The sequence below is a fragment of the Pinus tabuliformis genome, chromosome 6 (genome assembly GCF_031772625.1).
Source record: "Pinus tabuliformis cultivar Carrire ecotype Pingquan chromosome 6, CPIR1, whole genome shotgun sequence".
NCBI classification, from domain to species: Eukaryota; Viridiplantae; Streptophyta; class Pinopsida; order Pinales; family Pinaceae; genus Pinus; species Pinus tabuliformis.
In genome coordinates, this window is record NC_142292.1 from 836,703,980 (window position 1) to 836,728,654 (window position 24,675).

Consider the following 24,675-nt stretch of genomic DNA (forward strand, 5'->3'; position numbering starts at 1 on the left):
ATCTAGAGATTCATTTAATTTTTTTTTAACCGTAACATACGTAGCATTTGCACCACATGTTGGAAAGGAAACACCGTAAGGAAATGACATAATATATATTGTCTGATTCATCAGCTCCTAATGACTGACCTTTTTATTGAATGTAAAAGTGGTTTGCACCTCTTGAGACATTTTGTCCCTTTTTACACTCAATAAAGACACCAAAAGAGAGACTTCTACTTCCACCACCCTGTGTTGTAGAATGCTCTTCTCACCACAACAATGACAACATGATTCTGATTATCCATGGAAAATTTCATGATCTTCACAGGAATTGACTTGTTAATAACACTATAGGGAAGTCCAAGGAAGTACAAGCAAGATGTCTCTTCTGAATGTTAGATTTCACAGTCCAATGCATGAAAAAACAAACTCTACAGCAATGAGAACTGAAATAAAACCAACTGTCTATAAACACCCAGCTCGAGTTTTTGAATCTCTTTGGCTCCTTACTAAAAAAATAAGTTATAGTTCAACCTGGTCCTATTTCTAAGGCAAAGAAGAATACAAACACTTATCCACATTGCAAATATTAAGGATAGAACACAACACGAGTGGGACTATTGAAAATCAATTCCAAACACCAAAACTCCAAAGTATTACTGAAATGAAATGGAATCTTTCCCCTAAAGATTTATGGGATGAAGATAGTAGGTATTGTAGATGATTTTAAGCATGAAATTTTTGTAGATGATGAGGGAACAAACTTCCCCAATTTAAAGAACTGTCAGTGCATTGTCTCGTGGCTCTGCACCATGTCACAAATTCTGGCATTAACGAGTGAGAATTCTGAACGAGTAAAGTCTTGACTTGATCCATTTCATTAATTAGCAATAAATACAGTGTCAGACTCTGTTGTGGCCCAATTAGAACACTTGTTCCAAGGGGACTACACTATATATATATAATTACTTAGAACACTTGTTCCAGGGGCACTACCATAGATATATAGTTACTTCACTACAATTCAAAGTTCCATCTATCATCCTCCTCCTCTGGTTTAGATAAGGAGGTCCAGAGGGTAAGATACTTCAAGAGATAGCCTGGATTTCTTAGAATGCTTCTTTTACAACATTACTATAGATATATAGTTACTTCACTACGACACAGAACTAAAACCAAATAGTTGAACATGAAAATAGTTCTTCTATCCATCCTCCTTGTCTGGTTTACATAAGGAGGTACAGAGGGCAAGGTACTTTAGGACATGGTGGAATGAGCCAAACAAGAAAGGGATCCTACTAAAGGTGCATTGATATATGTAGAAGGTTATGATTACGCGTAATCATTTTGGTCATCAGGAAATCGATCCATGCTATCCCGGCCTCCCACCACAGCTCCCACCAAGATGTTGTGATTGGGTGCATTGTTGTACATAGATTGGAAGCCTGCATTGCATCGAATGGGCTGAGGATGATTTGCCTTCAAGGGAAGAGAAAAGCCTATGTGATGAATGTGTTTTGGATAGTGGGAACCATATCCAACCATGTATGACATCTTGAGAGGATTATCCCCCAATATGTAATCAACCTTATTAAAAAAACAAAAACACGGGATTGAATCAAACCCCATATACCAAAATCTGGATTAAAAGGTTACAAAACTTAATTAGTGGGTTTCTATGAATATATACCTGGTGTTTTGCAATAGTTCTTAGTCTCTTTGGACTAAAATTCATTAACCCACAAGTTACTACTTGTTTGGAGGAGCTCAGGTATTTAGCATAAGTGAAGAGCAAGAAGGAAGAAGATGTAACATATTACAAATTTCTATCAGGCATTGTGTAAAGAAGTCCTCCTTCTTACACAAGAATATACCCAAAGTTAGAATCAGAATAAAATGCTAAGGAGAAAGCATGTATACCATTCAAAACCAATGAAAAAAGCAGAGACTTAGAGTATATTTAGCATGTGAATAAGATACTCCAGGGAGAAGAGAGAAGATATAATTGTCAGCATGTCCTTTGTAGTCATGAAGAGACTTCACTTTTCGTAGCAAGAACTCCTGCACACATTCAAACCATGCAATAGCTCACAAATTCAAACCCAGTAGGTAAAGAATCAAATTGAAACCCATTGAGTATATAAGAATGTTCTAACAGTCACTAAATCACTACCCAACAAAAAAAATAAAAATGTTGTTATAGCTTTGATAATAGGACTCAAGCACTTGCATGTTTATTGTCCCACCCAAATATATTGTCCAATTCATTAGCTCCTAATGACTAGCCTTTTGATTGAATGTAATTTAGATAAGTTGGGTTTGCATTGCCTTATGCAGCCAAGCAGCTCCCCAGAGTAGTTCATCCTAAGATGATCCCAAAAGCAAGTCAGTTATAAATCTTCAACCTCATCTAGCAGGTTAAGAATCAGCTCAAAATTTGACATTATATTTAACAATACCACATATCCATAATATGAGCAATAGAATGGATAGATTCAAGATCTAAGTGAGTCACTATAAGTTCCTATGTGCTTATCAACGAAATCAAATAACTAAGAATCCCAAGGCAACAAGGTCAGTTGTGGGGATTTACAGTGAATTCCTACAATGTAAACTTAAAAGAAGTAACAATTTTAGTACTTACCCTCATGGAAGTATGAATAAGTCGTTTGGAATATGAAGGATCGGATTTGCGAAATACAAGGGATGCAATTGCAAGTGCTGTAGCTATTTCAGCCTCAACATATGAACCATGATGTTGGCTGTGAATTTTATAAATAGTATGAGTTGTGTCAATATGTTCTAGCCCTTCCCAACATTTGTGATCAGTGTTGGGATCCCCTACCTGACACAAGTTTGAACATTGAATATATTTTATCCATAAGATGCAAAACAAGTGATGTATCTTGTATTGTTAATCATATAAATAGTGGCTATAGATACAGAGCATGACTTGGGTTAGTTTGTAGAGAGTTGAATCATTGTGCACTATATATGCATTTACTTGGGCATATATGGTGCCTGGATGTGCAGTTGCTTTCAGCAGGTTATCTGTGGCCCAACGAATGGCATCCTTTGAGTTGGCTAGCTCACCAACCATTAACCCACCGAATTCCAAAACACTCCATGGCAACATTGTTGTGGTGAATGCCATTGGAAACCCAAATTTAACGTTGTATCCTGCATCATAGTATCCTCCAACCAAGTCCACCTACAAAATAAAAAAGGAAACAATCTAAACAGGAAGTGCAAAGTGGTTTGCACCTCTTGAGACATTTTGTCTCGTTTTACACAATAAAGACAGCAAAAGAGAGACTGTTACTTCCACCACCCTATGTTGTAGAAGTAGCAGTCTAGATTCTTATGTAATACATGGACCATTTAATTCCTGAACAATCGATATCACCTTGAGGTACGCATCTTCTTTTTTATTTTCTATACCTCCACACTCAGAAATAATGTGTAGGAATGTTTAGATTTGTTGGTTGTGTGTTGTATTCTTTCCACGATTAGCATGATGTAATCGATGTTGCGCCGGGTGCAGTGCCTCAGGGATTTTTTTTATGCGGAACCAAGGATGGGGGAAGACCCAAAGATGGCGAGCAGACCTACCCATGGTTTTGTGATGCATGGGTTTTACACATGGTTTTGGGCATGATGGTTTTCTGCCCATGGTATTTTTGTAGATCTGGTCAAGGGAAGTATGGTAATGTTCTAATCAAGGGTTATGGATTAGGGCTTGTGAATCCTTCAGCATGTATATATATGTATTTTAACATTGAAAAGAATATAATAAAAAATCATTCTCATACTCCCAGTTTTTGGATCCAAGTGAAAATCTCTGTGTATATTTGTTTTATGTTCTTGCCATTGTATATTTTTCTATTTTTAAGAATTCGTTTGCAAGTAATTTAAGTACAGGGTTAAAACCTACATTTGGTATCAGAGTTGTTTTCGCTTCAAGGGGATGTCTTTGTTGCTGAGGTGTTTTTCTCGGGCCTGTGGTAGACCCTATTATAGTGGGAGATCTACAGGATCAATTCTTGTGGTGAAAGAAGATGACGAACGATGGAAAGATAGAGATTGCGAAATTCAATGGACAAAGTTTTGAGTTGTGGAAGCTCAAGATGGAGGATATCTTGGTGGATAAAGATCAATGGATTGTTGTAGATGCAGGTACTAAACCAATGGCAATGTTAGTAGAGGACTAGGCGATGTTGGATCAGAAGGAAAAGAGAACAATATGGTTGTGTATCTCAGATTTAGTATTGTTGAATGTGTTAGGGGAAGCTACAATGAAGGTTATGTGGGACAAGTTAGGGAATTTATATCATCTAATTCTCTTGTGAATAAACTGTTCCTGCAGAAAAAACTGTATAACCTGAGAATGAAGGATGGAGACTCAATAACAGAGCATTTGAATGCCTTTAATATTGTGTTAAGCCAATTGTTATATGTTGATATAAAAATTCCAGATGAAGATAAGTGCATCAGTTTGTTGTATTCTCTACTAGAATTATGGGATAATCTGGTTGTTGCTATAGGTAGGAATACAACTACCTTGAAGTTTGATGAAATAGTCTCATCCTTGTTGTCAGAGGAGATGAAACATAAAAATATGGAGAGCCATAATGGATATGACTTATCTGTAAGAGGAAGGTCTCATAATAGAAATAGAAATAAGTCCTCAAGTGGGAGATCTAAATCTAGAGGGAGATATAAATCTCTAGGAAAACCTATAAAGGTATGCTAGAAATGTGGAAAAGAAGGGCACTACAAAAAGGATTGTAAATCTAAAACTCCTAAGAAAGGAAAGGGATCTGATGATGCTCCTTTTGCAGAGGCAAAAACCACCTCAGATGAAGGTGGGGATGTGTACTTGGCTTCTTCTTGAAGTACACATTTAGATCATGAGACGTGGTTGATTGACTCAGGTGCATCCTTTCATTTCACTCTTCATAGGGAGTGGTTCTGTTTGGAGTCAAATTCATTTGAATTTCAATTAATTAATTTAAATTTAAAAATTTATTATATATAATAATAATAATTTTTAAAAATACATATATATATATATATATATAATTTTCTAATTAGTTAAATAAATTAAAGTGAATATTTTATTTTTAACTCGATTGAAAACTATTGGTTAATAGTAAAAAAATAATTTTTTTAATATTTTCAATCATCTGTCACATAAATGTTGTCCTCTTACATTAAATTTTGTAATCATTCACCATCTTAATGACATGACGATGTGAGAGGTTAAGCTTATCTCTATCAATTTCATCTACTTTGAGAAGGAATAGTCTAAACATGCGAACATGCCTGGAATTTCAAATCCCTTTTTCCCATCAAACGAAAATTTGATGACGTTTTTGCATTTTTCATTCCTTTCATTTTACGTTTTACACAAATTTGTGAATGTCAACCTCCCCTTATCTGGAAACTCTCTTTCAATTAACTTCTCTTCCATTTCAACTTTCATTAATCTTCCTCTAAGAGTCCTTGTTTTTCCTAAGTTAACATAAACATATTAATTGTTGCAATTTTATTCCATAGTAATATATTTTGTTTAGTTCTTTCTCTCATTTTGATCATATAGTCTTTTATTTTCAAATGAAATAATAATTTATTTCATTCTCAATTTTATTTTATGTTATAAAATATTTTGGGCATTACAAAGTATTTCAATTTGCATAACTTTTGTTGTTTATATGATAACTTCCTATTTATAAAATGAAAAATAATTAGACCTTAATTCCATTGATATATATATATATATATATATATATATATATATATATATATATATATATATATATATGAGTTGATAAATAAAGAAACTATTAAGACTCATCCTCGATGTTTTTGGCCAAAAGATCTATATTAATGAGATATCCATGATTTATTCTGACTCTTACTAGTATAGAACATTATAGATTCCTCAAATTTTACAGTCTCTAGTGTTACTGATGTCATATTTATTTATTTTTAATGAATTTATATTTTTCTTTAAATAAAATATCTAAATCATAAACAAGAAAACAAACTATTTGAAAACCTAAATAAAACAACTAATCCTTACCTCTTATTTTAGAATGGTGTTATAATTATATTAAATTGAACTTAAATTTCATTTAACCAATAAAACAATTAATTGATAAAAAAAAAAATATCATGTTTAATTAAATAAAAAAAAAAAACAATTAAATTATTAAAAAAAAGGGCACTAGTGTTTTGAAAAAAAAAAATCAAATTTATAAAAAACGCCTCTAACCTCAGGTGCATACTCTGCCTACAAGTCAAAGTAATATATCCCAAATTTTAACACTTCCGCTACCACTAGTTGAAACAACTAAAACAACTAAATTTTCATTAGCCTCAAACCATGTACAATCATAAAGTTGGCCAAGGCTATCAAACTTACAAACCTCAATGATCTCATTAGGAATAAGTCCTAACATTTCTTTCATAAGTCAAGAACACCTCAAAATACTTCAGTTGTTTATTGCACCAATAGCAACTATGTAAACTATAGAAGATTTTAAATTGTGGTTGCGGTTAGGAAGTGCGTAGGCAAGTTTAGGTCAATAAATCTAAATTTTAGAGGGTGCATTCATGTATAATTAGTATACACGCTATCTGAATCCATTTAAATGTGGATATGTGAAGTTCCAAAATGCGTTCATACAGATTAACAACATATTATATTTGAAATTTGAGATATGCAATCAACCATAATATAGATAGGTTTGGACTTGTATTATATAATAACTATTCTAAAAACTTATCTTCATATATTGTCTTTTTTAACACATTATTAATAGGACATTGAATTATATAACAAATTGAAATGAATCATCTAGATAAAAGATCAGTGACATTTGGGTTTCTAAAAAATAAAAATATTTTACCAAAAAAATTATGAGTGTTCCAAAAATAGTATGTAAAATGTTATACCACATATTGTATTGAAAAAATGAAAAAAACAATAAAAGGGGATACATGTGCATGAAGAAAATCCCATCTGAACCATTCATAATAAACCAAGCTCTTTAATTTTCATTTTGTATTAACAAAATAAATCATGTTTTGACAATAGAAATGTACCTTTTCTAATTTTTTATTTGCATTAACAAAATAAATCATGTTTTAACAATATAAATATACCTTAATTTTAAAAAATTATTTCTTCTTGTTTCCTCTTCTAGTTCTATTTCTACACAATACCCACAATGCTAAAAACATTGGGCAGATCAGAAGAGGCCTTTTAGAGGTATGAACCGGCAACACCCATAATGCGAACAACATCAGTGAGCGCTTTCACTTGTAGATAACAAAGCGTAAAATCAATCAATACAAAACCTACGAGCATAGAGGGAGGTTTTTCTGAAAATACCAACACGTCAGGAAGAATGTCATTGCAAAAGAAATACAAAATACCTTTGTTATAGAGTACCATAATTTAAACTATGGTAGGTGCTGGATGCATGGCCTGAATTGGTAGGACTGCTTGGTAGGGAGCCACTGACCCTCCATGACCTTATTAATAAATTCAATATATGAATTCCTAGTCCATGAACCTATCAATAAATTCAATATATAAATTCTTAGTTTATAAGAGACATTCTAAAACCCATCTTTGGAAAAATCCCTCAAAACATAAATGGCTGCCAGCATGTCAAGGCCCAACCATCTACCCAATTTGTGCCAAGTAGATTTGTCCAAATAACACTGAAAACCTCTCCAAATGCTGCTCTTCCATTTGGCTATGGCAGAGTAGGATGAGTCCCCCATGCCATCCTCGCCAACATTCACCTCCATATGAACATCGACTTAGCGCATAAATTTTGTGTGTATATACCTTAACTTGATGGTATGCTATGATATACACTTACTATGTAGACCACAATCAAAAGGCTCGTGAAACGATTCCTGCAACCCCAAAGGGAATTTCCCTGGATGAGATGAGGTGACAGCGGTGCAGGTATCTTGTGGGAAATGGAAGGGGGCCTGGGTGAAAGGTGTAGTTGAAGATGGGATTGGGGAACCCCGTTTCCGCAGTTACATTGGAATACGATCTGGGTGCACTAAATTATTGTGATATGGCATTGAATATTCACTAATCAACTTTCATTGTATTGGAGTCAATACGGCCATGCCAAGAGAGCTTGAGAGTCTAGTTGGAAACATGGATGCCCATAAATAAATGTTTAATGGAATTATGCTTTATCGAGGAGTTGTAGATTTAATACAGGGATGCCGGAGAGATTGAGAGTACGACATCCTTGTTGGATTTAAAGCTATACTAAGTAGAATCCCTCACACAGTAGAGGTATCATATTTTTTTACGGTTTAAATTTAAAATCAGACGTCATTTTGACAGGTCGTAGATATAAAAGGAACGTCAAATCTGACATGTAAAATTTTCTATACGTCCTGAAACCCAAAATACGTACTACAGGATGTCAAATTCTAGGCCTGGATGGGAGATGGGAATTTTTGGAGACCTCGACATGCACACTCCTCTGGGCTCCGACGAACCTGGCATAGTCTAAACATGCAAATTTTTGGAGACCTCGACATGTGCACCCCTCCGGGCTCCGACGAACCTTCCAAACGGTGGCAACGTCTGCCACTTACTTTTGTCGACCTCTATTTCCGTTTCATGAAGAATTAACGTCAGTGTCCGATATGTGTGCACGCCTCATAATATCGCGCTCTCAACCGCCACCATATCTTATTTTTATGTTGCTAACATTTTTTCCCAGGAAACAGATGCAATTTTATTAATATAGAAAAATAAAATTACATGTTGTAAATTGAAAATAACCAAGCATCACTCAGCCAAAGGCTGGTGGTAAGCAAAAACATTCACAGAAAAAGAAACTAATATACAATGAAAGGAAAACTAAGTTTTCCTCTTTTTTTCTTCTCAACATTGCGCCAACCTCCTTGCTACTGAGTGGTGATGACAAGAGCAAGCAAGAGCTCATCAAATCAAAAAATGTCTTTATCTAAATCTACATTGTCTAATAAATATATCCTCTTGTACCCGCTTGGTTCTAGTTGCTAACCCTTTAACCCGTAATTATTTGTAATATAATTTTATTTTTGAATTTGTAAAATACTTTTATGGGATAGTGCCCATTTTATGAAACTTAATAAAACAAGGGAGGCTGCATCGCAGCTAGTCCCTGCCTTGGGGATTTTCAAGTTTCAACTACTGCCATGCATACCAGATCTTAATGGGAATGACCTTGTAAGAAGCAAATACAGCTTATATTGATTACCCATTTCAGGATTGAGCTGGAGACACATAGAAAGTCTCAGGGATCTTAACCAGGTCTCACAACACTGCTCGAAACTTGTTGTGTAGTGGTGGTCCAAACCAAGCCAGCAACATCATGGCAAAAAACCTTGATCACAGCATTTGCCTCCAGGTAAAGATCTGATTCATTTACATTTTCCAGCCAGAAAAGAATTCATTTAATGAGAGGAGTGCATCAGACCTCAGAGAGAATAAAAAAATACCACTGTGAAGAAAATCAGTCCACTGTAGCTAACTAGTCAAACAAAAGATTCAGGGACAAACTCCAGTAATGCTAGCTGTTCCATTGCTCATCCTGCCCCTGCATTAAGTTCAGCCTGAGAATGCACCTGCACCTGCATTGACTGAGAAAGTGCCACTCCTGCATGCTAGCTGTTCCATTGCTCATCAATGTTATGATTCAGAAGCTAGAGCAAGGGAACTCTGTTTTTAAGCATTTGCCAGTTACAGTTAAGAAGGAGCATGCTAAACTCCTGTACACAGTCGAAAAAGGGGCACTCATTCCTGCAACTAAAACCTTGATCACAGCATTTGCCTCCAGGTAAAGATCTGATTCATTTACATTTTCCAGCCAGAAAAGAATTCATTTAATGAGAGGAGTGCATCAGCCGTTTTGGATAAGGTCACCCGTCGATCGGAAGAAGAGGGGCCCTTTCTCATTTATAGGGCGCGTAAAATGAATATCAATATTCGAGCACTTGTATGTTTGAATACCCTAACAAAATTCCAAGAAATCCCTTTTTCATGTATCTAGAATTTGTGCATTTGTCTTCTATAACAAGAGACTCCACAAATATATAGTTTGTGCAAGACACATATTGAGGCTCTGAACAAATGGGACAGTAATTTGACCAACAATTCAATGACTTCCAATTGAAAAAATCACTTATCAAACATTTCAGGTTAGACACAAACATAAAATAGACCCCATACAAAATAAATTGTAACAATTAAGACATTAGACCTATCAAGCAGGTTGATACTCTTTTCAGAAAGTTTTCATATATATAGAAAACTGTCTCAAACAATTGATAACCACAAAGCTTCTTGCAATGACAACTCTAAATGACTTACAGTGAATCTCCAAGTATGAGATTTATCCTTATGCAAGACAAAAAATGATCAAAAGAGCCCTCAAATGCATCCACTCCCAATGAAAAACATAGATCTCAAATGCATCCACTCGCAGTGAAAACACAGATGGTCTGTTAACAAAGTTAATGAGTCCAGGCAATCTTCATGTTGTAAGATAGCGTCTTCAACCCAAAGGAACAAGCATATGTCCATAAAATATTTCCCTTTACCTAGCAGGACGAGTGTTTAACATACGCCATATATAAATTTGAGACTTTTACCATGCTATACGACTGTTTAACATACGCATACGCCATATAAATTTCAGACTTTGACCATGCTATATGAGTGTTTAACATAGGCCATATATAAATTGCAGACTTTTACCATGCTATACCAGAAACTTGAATTGGCTCTGTAGAAGGTGCGGGAGCAGAAACCAGAGACTCAACAGCTAGAGAGAAATTCCCTTGATTATAAGTAGTACAGACATTGGGATAACCAGAAACATTGCTTACACTCACAGTTCCATTCAAATGAAACGAAATGCACATTGGTGTCAATTCTTTTGGAAAAACTGCACTTGTGAAACTGCACAAGTGAGATTGAATATCAAGGTTGAGAATGTGTAGAAAAGCCGTATTTCCATAATTGAGTTTTAGCAGGAGTTCATAGTGTGACAAACAACCCTCACACCATGATATCTCAACAATGCAACCTAGCTTGTCTTTGACAAGGATGAGGAGGTAGGAGAGGAGGACAAATATCTTGTCACTATTCTAAATTATTGTAGGAAGGCCATGGCAATTCACAAATTTCAGTGTAAAAAAGGAGAGAAATACACCAATGGTATGATTCAGAGCAAGGAAACTCTGTTTTTATTATTTTAAGGGTTTGCCAGCCTTCTATATTTCTCATCAATGTTATGATTCAGAAGCTAGAGCAAGGGAACTCTGTTTTTAAGAGATTGGTCCTAACGATAAGCCATGGCTAGCAAGCTTGAAGGGACAACCATAACATTTAAAGAATCCACTGCCTTGAAATTCATTTGAAACAATAGCAAGTTAGTGGATATAAGTAGGCCATACACTAACTACAAATATACTGAGATGCAAGTTTCAAGCTTGAAAATCTAGTGCTCAGAATAATGAAACACATTAGCGAACTAAAAGAAGAATTTACATGGCCATTGATTCCAGTTGTAATCAGAGTTATAATTGGGGAAAAACTAGCTGTGGATCATTTCAACAGTAATGCTTTTAATAAAACATCTTCATGCATTGTTTTACTTGAAACATGTTCATGGCAGGTTAGGGTGGCAACACAATCAACTCACAGACCAATACAATCCATAAGGTCTCTGCAGAATATCATTGACAATATTTGTCTTTGTATAAAATGAATATCAATATTCGAGCACTTGTATGTTTGAATACCCTAACAAAATTCCAAGAAATCCCTTTTTCATGTATCTAGAATTTGTGCATTTGTCTTCTATAACAAGAGATTCCACAAATATATAGTTTGTGCAAGACACATATTGAGGCTCTGAACAAATGGGACAGTAATTTGACCAACAATTCAATGACTTCCAATTGAGAAAATCACTTATCAAACATTTCAGGTTAGACACAAACATAAAATAGACCCCATACAAAATAAATGCTAACAATTAAGACATTAGACCTATCAAGCAGGCTGATACTCTTTTCAGAAAGTTTTCATATATATAGAAAACTGTCTCAAACAATTGATAACAGCAAAGCTTCTTGCAATGACAACTCTAAATGACTTACAGTGAATATCCAAGTATGAGATTTATCCTTATGCAAGACAGAAAATGATCAAAAGAGCCCTCAAATGCATCCACTCCCAATGAAAAACATAGATCTCAAACGCATCCACTCCCAGTGAAAACACAGATGGTCTGTTAATAAAGTTAATGAGTCCAGGAAATCTTCATGTTGCAAGATAGCCTCTTCAACCCAAAGGAACAAGCATATGTCCATAAAATATTTCCCTTCACCTAGTAGGTTTAGATATTCTTGGTTATATGCATATGGAGAAAAACAAGTGCAAACCACTAAACTGCAACTGCTGCCAAACAAAACTGGAAACTTGCATACGATACTTTCCCTGAAAGGAATATTGGCATCAATGATACATTTATCAGTCCTGAGTTTAGATTCAACGATCTTAAAATTATCTTTAACTCTGTCATCCTATGTGACATTTTCACTCTCAAGCTTTGGCTTCGTTCGAACACCAGCTACCACTGGAGCCCTGCTATTTCCAATCAGGGCAGTCTGCAATGCCTCTCCTTTGTCAGCCTGATATTCTAGTTTTGTAATCATTGACATCTCCCTGCGCCTCATTAACCAGTAACCCAAAAAGCCCACCATTCCTAGTAGTGTAAACCCTCCAAGAAAAGGCCCAAGTGCAGCTCTTAAAGTACTTGTTTTCTGTTTCTTAGGAATTTCTACAACCACATGAGGGATGTTGTTTGGAACCTGCTTTGATGGTGAAGGAGAAAAACCAGAAACTTGAATTGGCTCTGTAGAAGGTGCGGGAGCAGAAACCAGAGACTCAACAGCCAGAGAGAAATGCCCTTGATTATAAGTAGTACAGAAATTGGGATAGCCAGAAACATTGCTTACACTCACAGTTCCATTCAAATGAAACGAAATGCACATTAGAAGTCCTAAAATAGGTGCCACAAGATTAAGTCTGAGCTTAAACCCAAACCCAATATTATTGCAATAATTAGAGGACCAATTTCCAAGGTTGTGATAAACAAGCACAAGTTTGCGAACATAAGGCTTAGCTTGGCTTGGTGTCCTTGCCCAACTCTTCGAGCTTGAGGAAAAGGGAAATCCAAACAGTGTTTAAACTGGTGAACCTTGTAGAATTGCCCCTAGGATCTAATACCTCCCTTGAGAACAAAGCTAGACACCTGGAATCCTCACTACTTGAAGAAAGTAGTGAGGGATCCCATTGAGAGTATGGTGGTAGAGTAGCTATTTGCTTTGGTCACTTATATTTAAAATTTCTATGCACACACTGTGACATTGTGCTGTAGTAGTTGTGATAGTTGTGGGTATCTTTCTCAAATTCATAACTGTACTAATAGAAGTTTCCCTAATTTTTAGGTAGTCTAATAGGAACGACTCTACACCCACTAGGGTTTGAACCTGGGCTCTTTGCATAACATCCCCCAATCCCAACTACTAAACCACAACCCTCACAGATAAAGGGCACAAAAAGAAGCAACACGCATTTTTTGTTTTTCCTGAGCTGATTTCACAACAAACTACTATCAGACCTGTCAATTGTCCAAATTCCGTGGCAATTTGTAGTATACAGTATCATCTATGTGATTTGAAATGAATTATTATTGAAAATTTAAAGTAAATAAAAGATATGAGAGAAGCTAGAGACCCTTAGGTCGAAATTAAATAAAATATACAGTACTCATAGCCAAAAGAATTTCTCGAACTCATTCATCTCTTTTAGGTCAAGTCGAGAACCCATTTGCATAGCTGATGGGATTTGTCTCGAGTGTTTGGGAAGCCTACATCAAGAGCCAATCCACCTGGTGTTCTAGCGTCTTAACCTGCAACACTTGCCAAACAACCTATTAGGAAAATCTATAGCCAAAAGAGAAACAAGTTTGCAAGAGGAAAAGATTTTTATGGAGGACACTTACCTGGAATGGCAGAGATCTTCTCAGAAAATCCATCCATAGCAAGAATATCCATAACAGAGGGCTGTAGGGTGAGACAAGTCATTGGGTTAGTGGAGAAATCACACCAGTCCAAATCTACATACAAATCGACATTAGACATGGGCATAGGTTTACTCACAGGCGAAAAACTCCACATAGGGGCCGAAGTCGAACCTCCACTGTCCGATGTACAAAACCAAGGAGAGCCATTGATGTGCCACGTTCAACCACGCATCAAAATTAACTCTGTGGGCTTTTCTACACATTCTCAACCACAACATTATCGTAAATTGAAAACGTTGTTTTAATAATAATGTATAAATGAAGAATTAAACAAAATTAACTTTCCTGCTACCTCTTTTTTAATGATTTTTGCTTTCGGTTGCAGAATCCCAGAAATCTCAACACAAATAAAGTAGACTCCCGCTGGCCGAAGAAACCATGTGGTCAGTGAAAGAAAATGAAACATGGCATGCCCATAGAAAACGAAACCTGTAAACATGCGTAAGGAAAATGAAACATGTCACATGAAAATGAAACTTATCTTCATGTCTCTGAAGAAGACCAGCACGTGGTAAGAGAAAATAAAAATCCTAAAAACACCAGCTCATGAAAATCGCAACAACAACGGTTGTTTAAGCTTGCCTGCCCTGCGTTTTTGCGTCTGGATATTCAGGATCTGCCCTTCCTTGTACTAGTGCTACTCCATCTGCTACTCGTGCATCTCGGGCTCCATATCGAAGGGATCCTACTCCTGCATCTAATCTTTGTCCTGGTAGAGGTAGTAGCTTCATGCCCTGGATACTCCCCTTTATGGATTGGTAGTCTTACCCTGTATACTGTTTTTGATTAGTCCTATGAATGTCTGAAGCCCGTCCGGCTTTCTTATGGACAATAATCAAGTCATGATTAGTCCTATGAATGGCTGAAGCCCGTCCGACTCTCTTATGGACAATAATCAAGTCATGCAGCAGTTCAACAATATAAGCGGAAGTTCTGGATATCTGCCTAAGGATGCGCAACCGCAGCAAAGGCAACAGCAGAGACAGCCTCACTAGCAACAAAGACAGAAAAAACAACACCGTCAGAGGCCTGCACAACAAGAACCCCCGAGGAATCGTGGCTAGCAGAGGCAAGCTCACTGACAGACAAAAACAACACCGTCAGAGGGCTGCACAACAAGAACACCCGAGGAATCGTGGCGCTCTGTCGCCAAGGGTGCTCGAATCCGTCATTCGAGGGGCAGCGAAAGATATAGTATTAAATTTTTTGATGCCAAAATGCACAGCATCCACAGTTGAGTAGCTCAGTCGACTCAGCTCCTGCTATTACTCTCTAAACCTCTCGTTGGAACACTGTCTTTAGAGTCAGACGAAGTTGGAGAAGCATGTCAAGCTAAACAAAACAAGAGTGGAAATGGTGGCGATGGCCTGGCTTTCATTGTAACAAATGAGAAACATGATTTCCCTGAGAATAGTTATGGGCAGTACTTGGGACTGTTCAACTCTACTGAATGGGGATGCTATGAATGGGGATTCAAATAACATATTGGTGTCAACTCTACCATGAATAGGGATTCGAATCACAGATTGGTTGCAGTGGAGAAGCCAGATCCACCACCGGCAGTAAACGTTTTCGAAGAGGTGAGGCTAGCTTCCACCGCCTTGCTTTTGTATCCATAGCTAGTAACCATTTCAGTTTTATCTCACCTTGTTCATTGTAGGTTCATTGTATCTCACCGCAGAAACACAGCAGACTATGTCCACAGCAACATCAGCCCATATCAGAAGCACATAACAAGAATGAAGAAGAGGAAAAGGCAGCAGTAAGAACAGCCCATAGCAGAAGCACATAATAAGAATGAAGAAGAGGTGATGGGCAGAAGCACATAATAAGAATGAAGAAGAGGTGACTGTAGTATGCTACAGAACCCACAACAATTCGGTATCCATAGCTGTTGCACAACAATTCAGTATCCATAGCTGTTGCAGAGAGTTGTTGCAGAAAACGATTGATCGACTTTTTCATTATCGACGGTGAAAGAACTAGAGCTGGTGCTATTGCTTATCAAACTCTCCACCGCCCAGCTCGAACGTACCTGAGATTGTGGCCACGCACATCTTCATGCAGTCCTCCTCTCCTTCCGCCATCTTGCCACGCTCATCTTCATGCAGCCCAACAGACCACCTGTCTGTCAATAATAAGACAATTGAACATCATCCCAAGCATTAGGCAAGCATGAACATCCCAATCCCAAGCATTAATGCTAGCATTAAGCTTATCTATAGCTGATAAGAAAAACATAAATACATATAACCTAAGTTTTTGCCTCCCCGCCTCGGGAAGAGGCTAAATAAGATAGTAGATGATTATGTATTTAAAAACTTTCGTTATAATCCACGAACAGATAGTAACAAGCAGCTCACAGACAGCTCAATTAATACTAACATCGAGGTTTTCGATTCCTATAGTCCTTGGCCATTGTCAGATGGCAGGGACTAATAAAGGCTATTAGACTACCACTACAGAGATATGTGATATCGTCTAAAGTAAGGAACTTAATTCCCTACCATGTGTATTCATATGCCCTAATAATTTAAGCGTTGAATGTTTTTAAGATGGTGTTAAATCATGAAATTGATTTTATATGTACATGTTGTGTTCAGATTCATTACTATTTTATTTTTGGCATGAATCAACCCATAAACATTAAGTTTAGAACATGTAATCATACATACATTATTCACATAATTTTAAATTAATTTAATATTTATTAATTCTAATGACTTATATTTTATAATAATATTTAAAATTATACATTAAACCGAACCAAATAAATTATTATTTGCAGCGGGCAGGATAACGCAATGGGTACGGGCTGATTTGCAATTAGTTCATTCAAATACATGTTTTTTTTTTTTTTTAAGATTTAATTATATAATTTTATTTTATTTTACATTTTTTAATTAATATTTATTAATAAGAATTTAAACATTTTATTGTAAAATAAATTTTAAATTGTGAGTTTATAATCATTATTTTCTATTAATGCATTTTACTCATTTTTATCATATCAATATATTTTATAAACTAATAATTATATTAAAATATATGTTTTATAAGCTAATAAATATATTAGAATAATTTTTTTATTGAATAGTAATTCAAATTTTAATAAATAATTTTTATTTTATTTTATTTTATTTTATATATATACACTATATATATATATATACCATTTTTTGGGTTAAAATTCAAATTCAAATTTTAATAAAATAAAACATGTATTTTTATAAACTAAATTATAAATCAATCTTATTATTATTTTTTTCAAATATAAATTTAAATTTTAGAAATAAAATATATATATATATATATATATATATATATATTATAATTATGTTTTAATTTTAGAAATAAAATATATATATATATATATATATATATATATATATATATAAATTAATAATTATATTAAAACAACTTTTTTTATTGAATATTTTAGTTTAAATTTTAAGAAATAAAATGTATAATTTTAACTTGGGGAGACAATTTTGACTTGTATAATTAATGTAGTTCAAATGTAAAGTCACCTATAACATATTATAGTTTTTTAAAACTATGTTTGCTTTGCCACTAATTTGAATTCAAGATTTTTACTTTAATTTAGCTATATTTAAACTAAACGGTAAGATTAGCTATTATGTAACCCCTGCTTTTAATGATTTTGACTTTTTAAATATTTGTATATCATGTTTGTAATTACCAGGAAGATAGAAAGAAAAAATAATAATGTGATAATAGTTTTTATTCATTGACTTTTCAAATATTTTAGTATTAATCATATTATTATATAAAGACTATATAGATGTGGATTTGAATTAATTTATATATATGAGGTTATTTATTTTGTTGTGAATTATTCATTGATTAAATTTTATCATTTAACAAATATTTTTTTTTTTTAAAGAAATAAATAGAAAATAATAATTTTCATTTTTATTTTAAATAATTTTAAATTTTTAAATAATTTTATAATAATATAAAAATATTTAAAAAAATAAAAAATAAAAATAAATAAATTAAATTAAAGATAAAAAAGTTATAGGTTTGTTCTATTCTTAAAACAATATTTAAACTTGTTTACATATAAATTAGAAAATAATATTATTTTTTAAATAATTTAGATATTTTTAAATTATAAATTATTTTATAATAATATAAAAAAATATTTTAAAAAATTAAAAATGAAAAATGAAAATGTCAGAAGGTTTTTAGGTATTCTTCAAACAATAAATCGTTTTTGATATCATGGTCGAATGTCTTTACATCTAAAGAAATTATGTTAAATAATATTTGAAAGGCAATAAACAAAAACTATTATCACAATATTATTTTCTCTTTCCATCTTTTTAATAATTACATAGCTGATATATAAATATTTAAAAAGTCAAAATCGTTAAAAAATAATTTATTTGGTTTGGTTTAATTTATAATTTTAAATATTATGATAATTATGTGAATAATGTAGGTATAATTATATATTCTAAATTTAATGTTTAGGTCGATAAGCCTTCTTTTGAAAGAGAATTTCGTCGTCTTTTTCATTCTAAGGTTGACACCTGGCATTTTTTTCAACAACAGCCAAATTGACATCTTGGTATTTTGCATCTTGCAGTTTCGCATTTGTTAATGCCACTGTGTGCACTGTTAATACGTGGATTGTGGAACGTGTGCCCAACCTGCGTGTGGTGCGGTGAACGTGTGCCCAGGCTGCGTGCATGCTCCTCTCTAGATGATCTCCAGGATTAGTACCTAAGGAATCGAACCCCACTCCAGCGTGATTGAGACCGAAAATTTGTGGAAGGTGAGGGAGTTGTGGCGCGCCTGGGGCGATGAGACAAATCGATGACGAGCAGAACTATTCCACCTCATTGACATGTGTTTAACTGTATTTGTCATGGTCTTCAGTTACAGGCAGATGGAATGGTGGGCATTTTAGTTATGGGCGGAGAGTTTGAAAACAAAATCTACTAGCCTTTTCTTTGCAATTCTTCTTCTTCTGCTCGGGGTTGCTTTGGTGAAATTGTCCGCGCAGGAGGAGGGCTGAGGGCAGGGCTTGGCTCAGTTTGGCAAGAGTTATCTCAGGGTTTTTCTTTTTCTTTTTTGCATCTTCAGACTCGGGCTTGGAAAATGGCGTCACAAGACAGCTCAAAAATGCAAGAGGAAGGGAGCGGGAGACAAGTGTTGGAAGGGCCCATTCACTACTAGAACAATTGCCTTCGTTCTCGCAACCACGTGGTTTAGAAGGAGTTCAGTGAAACTTTCTCGACAATTTGATAAACTGACCGAATTCAACGCTTCCTGGTATTCACATCATGCATTTGTCGTGATTTACCTGCTTCTCATTGTCATTCCATTCACCTTTTCTTCGTGCGAGATTGGAGGGAGAAAACCATAAGGACATTTCAACTTGTTTTCTGTTAATTCTAAACTACATGTCTAACTTCGAAGTAAAACGCCTCGAAATTTATTCCCTAAAAGATTGAAAGTAAGAAATGAATATCTAATTTCGTTCTAAAATGCTTGAGAATTTAGCTTAAATGAAAAGAAACATAGACAATTTGCTTCAGAATTTGATGATGTTTATCCTCTCAGAAAATTCAGGTCTTAATTTTGATGTGATTTGAACATGCAGATTTGGATGTATATTGCTGTTCAGGTGCTTTTATATTGTGGTGAGCGCACATTGAGAGCATTCAGAGCAGGGAATTATACTGTCAATATTGTCAAGGTCATGTAATTTCTACTTCAGATATGCAATTTTCTTGTATTATCTGTATCTTGAAATCCTTTGCAAGCGCAATCAACATATCTGCTTTATTTATTTTGCAGGTGGTAGTTTATTGCAGAAATGTCTTGGCTTTGCATATGTCAAAACCTATAGGCTTCGAGTACAAGAGTGGAATGTATTTATTTCTCCAGTGCCCCAAGATCTCGCCTTTCGAATGGTAATTTTAGAACATACATTAGAATTTATCAATTGATAAGATCTTTTAGTGTTTCTTCCACGATTCTTACATTTTTTTTTCTGAACTTTCTACATGCAAGAATCCATTCTCGATCACCTCTGCTCCTGATGATGAACACATTAGCGTGCATATCAGAACAGTTGGAGACTGGACACAGGAGATGAAAAGAGTTTTCTCGCAGGTGATTACTAATTTATTTCCTTTAGCTTTAAGATGAAGTTTCTTTGTCAGCCGTAAGTTCTAATCACAGATCTTTGCAGACAATGGAGGCCCCTACAGCTGGAAAAAGCGGACTTCTGAGAGCGGAGCGTGAAGTTTCTTTGTCGGCTGTAAGTTCTAATCACAGATCTTTGAAAGACAATGGAGGGAAAAAGCGGACTTCTGAGAGCGGAGCGTGAAGTTTCTTTGTCGGCTGTAAGTTCTAATCACATATCTTTGAAAGACAATGGAGGTTCCGACACAAAATTACAAGAAATATGATGTGTTGTTGTTGATAGGGCTCGAAATTGGCGCTACTCCCTTCATAAGCATTCTCAAAGACATGTTAAATCACATGAAAATCGCAGATTCTGCTTCCAAAAGGAAAAGGAAGGACCGGGGTCTGACGAACACTTATTTCTACTGGGTCACAAGGGAGCAAGGCTCCTTCGACTGGTTCAAGGGGGTCATGAACGAAATAGCAGAGATGGACGACAGGGTTATATAAAGGAATACCAAATTTTGCCGAATTGAAAAATATAAACGAATGTTGGATGTTTGTGAATCCAGGCTGCTATTGAAATGCACAACTATCTGACGAGCGTTTATGAATAAGGCGATGTCAGGTTGGCTTTAATTACAATGGTGCAAGCTCTGAATCATGCCAAGGCTGGAGTCGATATTCTCTCAGGAACCAGGGTACATATATATATATTTTTTCCATTATCGCTGTAGTATTACATTACCTGGGGGCTGTAGGAAGCCATTGTTTGAAACACCCGCTGGTCTGCAGGTCAAGACTCACTTTGCCAGTCCAAATTGGAAATAGGTTTTCTCAAAAGTTGCTTCTGCTAATAAAGACAAAGACGCCAGAATTGGTAAGTCAAGCTTTCAAAATTTCTGACAAACGTAGGGAATTATGGCTCCTTTGAGAATCACCTACTTATATTAACGTTGGTTGAATGCAAGGGTTTTCTGTTGCGGGCCTCTAATTTTGGCCAAGGAGCTGAGAGCCATCGCCAAAGATTACAACCACAAAATGAACACTAAATTCGAGTTCCATAAAGAAAATTTCTAACACATGCAAGTTGTTTACATTATTTCAACTTACAGGGCTATTATATTCTAATTTTTAGTAAAAGAAAGGTAAGATTTGATTTCATAGGCAACCATTTGATAGCTGGACGTGAAAGAAAGCACACAGCACACGCCTTCCTGTCTTTTTCATCAAGATAGCAAGACAAACTGTGATATAAGTTTGACTGAGTAGACTCCAGAATTAGAGACCTGTCCTTATTTCCACCGTTAGCCATTGTCTGTAACAAGAAATAATAGATATGCATTGTAGATAGATGGAAATGGTATTGCAAAATATAATGCTCATACAATTTGCACTGTATAAGCAGGGGAAGATTCCATCTGATCTGAAATGTTTCCGGGTCCTCGTATTCGCAGTCAAAAGGTCTCGAAAATTATATAAAACTATAATTTAAATTATATTTTATTTTTATTATTATTATCAGAGATAATTTAAATAGGAAATAATAAATATTAAAATTGATAATCATTTTAATATTTTATTATTATTATTACTTTATTTGTATTAATATGTTTTTAAAAGTGAGTGTCTGTCATTTATGATTTATAAAAAGTTTTTTTTTGAGAAATTATATAGACATTTTTTAGGTTAACTGGTTTTGAACCACTAATTGTGGTTCATAATCATTTATGTGATTATTTAAAAACTTTTTTATGATATTTTTTTAATTAAATATTATTTCAATTTTTAATTTTTAAATTTGATTGATTTTAGCTTATAATTTACTTTATCTCTATTAATATTTATATTCAACTTTTAATCTTTCAACTCCATGCACATCTCAAGTAGTCTTTAACTTTTAGTTTTTCAATCTTTTCATCACCTCATCAATCTTCAACTTAATTTTGATTCTTCATTTTTATGTACATGTTTGTTTGGCTTCCTCCTATGTTACATTTTTCATGCCAATTTGTGTATATAATATTTTTTTAGCCTTAATCTACACACTTTCATTTTCTCATTACCTTTTTATGCACTCGATCTATAAATCACCTAATTTTTATACACATAATTTATTGACCTTATCCAAATATTTGTTGCATTTTTTCCTCTAAGCAAAATTGCATGCTATAACTATTTGCTTCTATGCATATAAATGTTATGGCACCCACACTATTCCTTCCTATCTTATCTTTGCACTTTGGTTCTCACCCTGTATAATCTCCCTATATAACATGATTTCTATGCTTATAATGAAACTTGTCATGGATTCTCCTATGCCAACTTGGTCTTATATGGAAAACTTGGTTTGTCCTTACACTAATTCTACATCCTGATTCCTACTCTTTCCTCTTCATTATTTCTACATCATCATTCCTACTCTTTCCTCTTCATTATTTCTACATCATCATTCCTACTCTTTCCTCTTCATTATTTCTTATGCAACCTCTCAAGTACCTTTGTGTTGATGTCAATGGTTTTAGCCTTCCTTTTTATCAAACATTACTTACAATGAACAATCCATCTTTGAAATTTCCTTTCTTCACAATATTTTCTATATCTTCTAGCTTCTTTCTTGGCATTCACTTCATTCAATCGATCTAAACACTCTCTTATATTTCATTTGTGTTATTTTCACTTCCTTCTATAAATGCAAGTTCACATCATAAAAAATAAGTGAAATATCAAACTCTTGGTTACTCCACCTCATGTGCATTTTCACCAAACTTCCTTCAGATCCTACATGATCTTATCTTCTCCAGGTTGAACTTAATGCATGTACCTTATATGGGATAATGCTCTTTCCTCAATTGTAGAATCACTTGATTGACAACGCCAAAGGACTTAATTTGGTGCACATGTGTTTTGTCCTTGTACCTCATGCTATTTCCCTGTTTGTAACTCTTCTTGAACCTGTACAAATATCTACCATACCAATTCTATACAAGATCTATCATCATTTCTCCTCTTCAAATCTATAATAAAATCTACTAAGTTTGCTACTCCGGGGTTTGGCTTCATTTCACACCTATCTAATTGAATGGAGTAGATAATGTCAATTTTTTCATTGACCTATTATTTAACCAATTTCCTTATGCTCGTATTGACAACTCTAATTCAAGATCAATTCAGGCTTGTAAATCTCAAAAAACAACCAAAATTTGAAAATTATACACACATTTAGGAGTGTCTTAACAATACAAATCATGTCTACAAATGCATTCCACTTAAACAAATGAGTATTTATATTTTTATTAATTTTTCATCAAGATTTCTTATTTTTTTAATGTTTATTTCTTTACATAAAGCCATTTTTCATTACATGAGACAAGAAACGTGAGATTTATTTCTTCATTATTGAAATACATTTCAGTTTCTTTGCCTTTACATATAAACCACTCTTCATTATTTTCACTTTGAACGAGCATACAAAGTGGATCCATTTAACAAATTTGTGTGGACAACTTTCTTTCTTCTTGGTAGAGTATTTGGATTTTGCTCTATGTATGTGCATAATTCTTTCCAAAGGAAATTTATTTGTGTAATTGGCTTGCTTCTCCCTCCCTAAGTATTCAATCTGGTTGGGTAGAGAAACATTGTCAAATGGTAGGGGATAGTCATGGTGGTTATTGCCTTGGTCACTAGAAAGCTTCGTAGATGCTTGGCCATCTATAGAGGTTTCTTAATTTTGGGTAATTAACTTACTCTAAAATGAAATAAGACATTCAATGTGTTCATTGTAATATAGATATAAACAAAACATCTAAAGAAAAGTAATTGCATAATAATCCAGTCCAAGAAAACGAGGTTTTCCACAAACCAATTAAGCCTTTCAACCTTTTCAGCCTATTTGCTTATATCAAACATTTTTGCAGGGTTTCAACCAATTAACATTTCATTGAGTATATATCTACAAATCGGTGATTTTAAGATCAAATCCCACAAAGCAATTCTATACCTGCTCTTCAAATTCCTGTGAAGCTTTTGAAAGCAAAACTAATGAATTATCAATATAATTTTACCATAATAAACAAACAATTAGAAGGCGTTTAGCCAGCTCAAATTGCTCATCCGTTAGACTTGAACCAACATCTCTTCTAGAGAAATTCAACAATTCTAATTTAATAATCCTATCGGCCTCTCTTTGTACCTTTTGGAACAATTGCTAGTTACGAGATCAATTTCATCATTTAAGACCGTTGTAAAAACATTCAACACTTAAATTATTAAGCATATGAATACACATAATAGGGGATTAAGTTCTTTGAAATGTGTACTTACTTTAAACGATATC

General features: G+C 34.4%; 1 pseudogene; it reads right to left on the bottom strand.

Annotated features, from left to right (window-relative positions):
* Positions 1-1,239: 1,239 nt before the first annotated feature.
* The window catches only part of LOC149261466 (endoglucanase 3-like), a 52,483-nt pseudogene continuing 29,047 nt past the window's right edge, over positions 1,240-24,675 (bottom strand).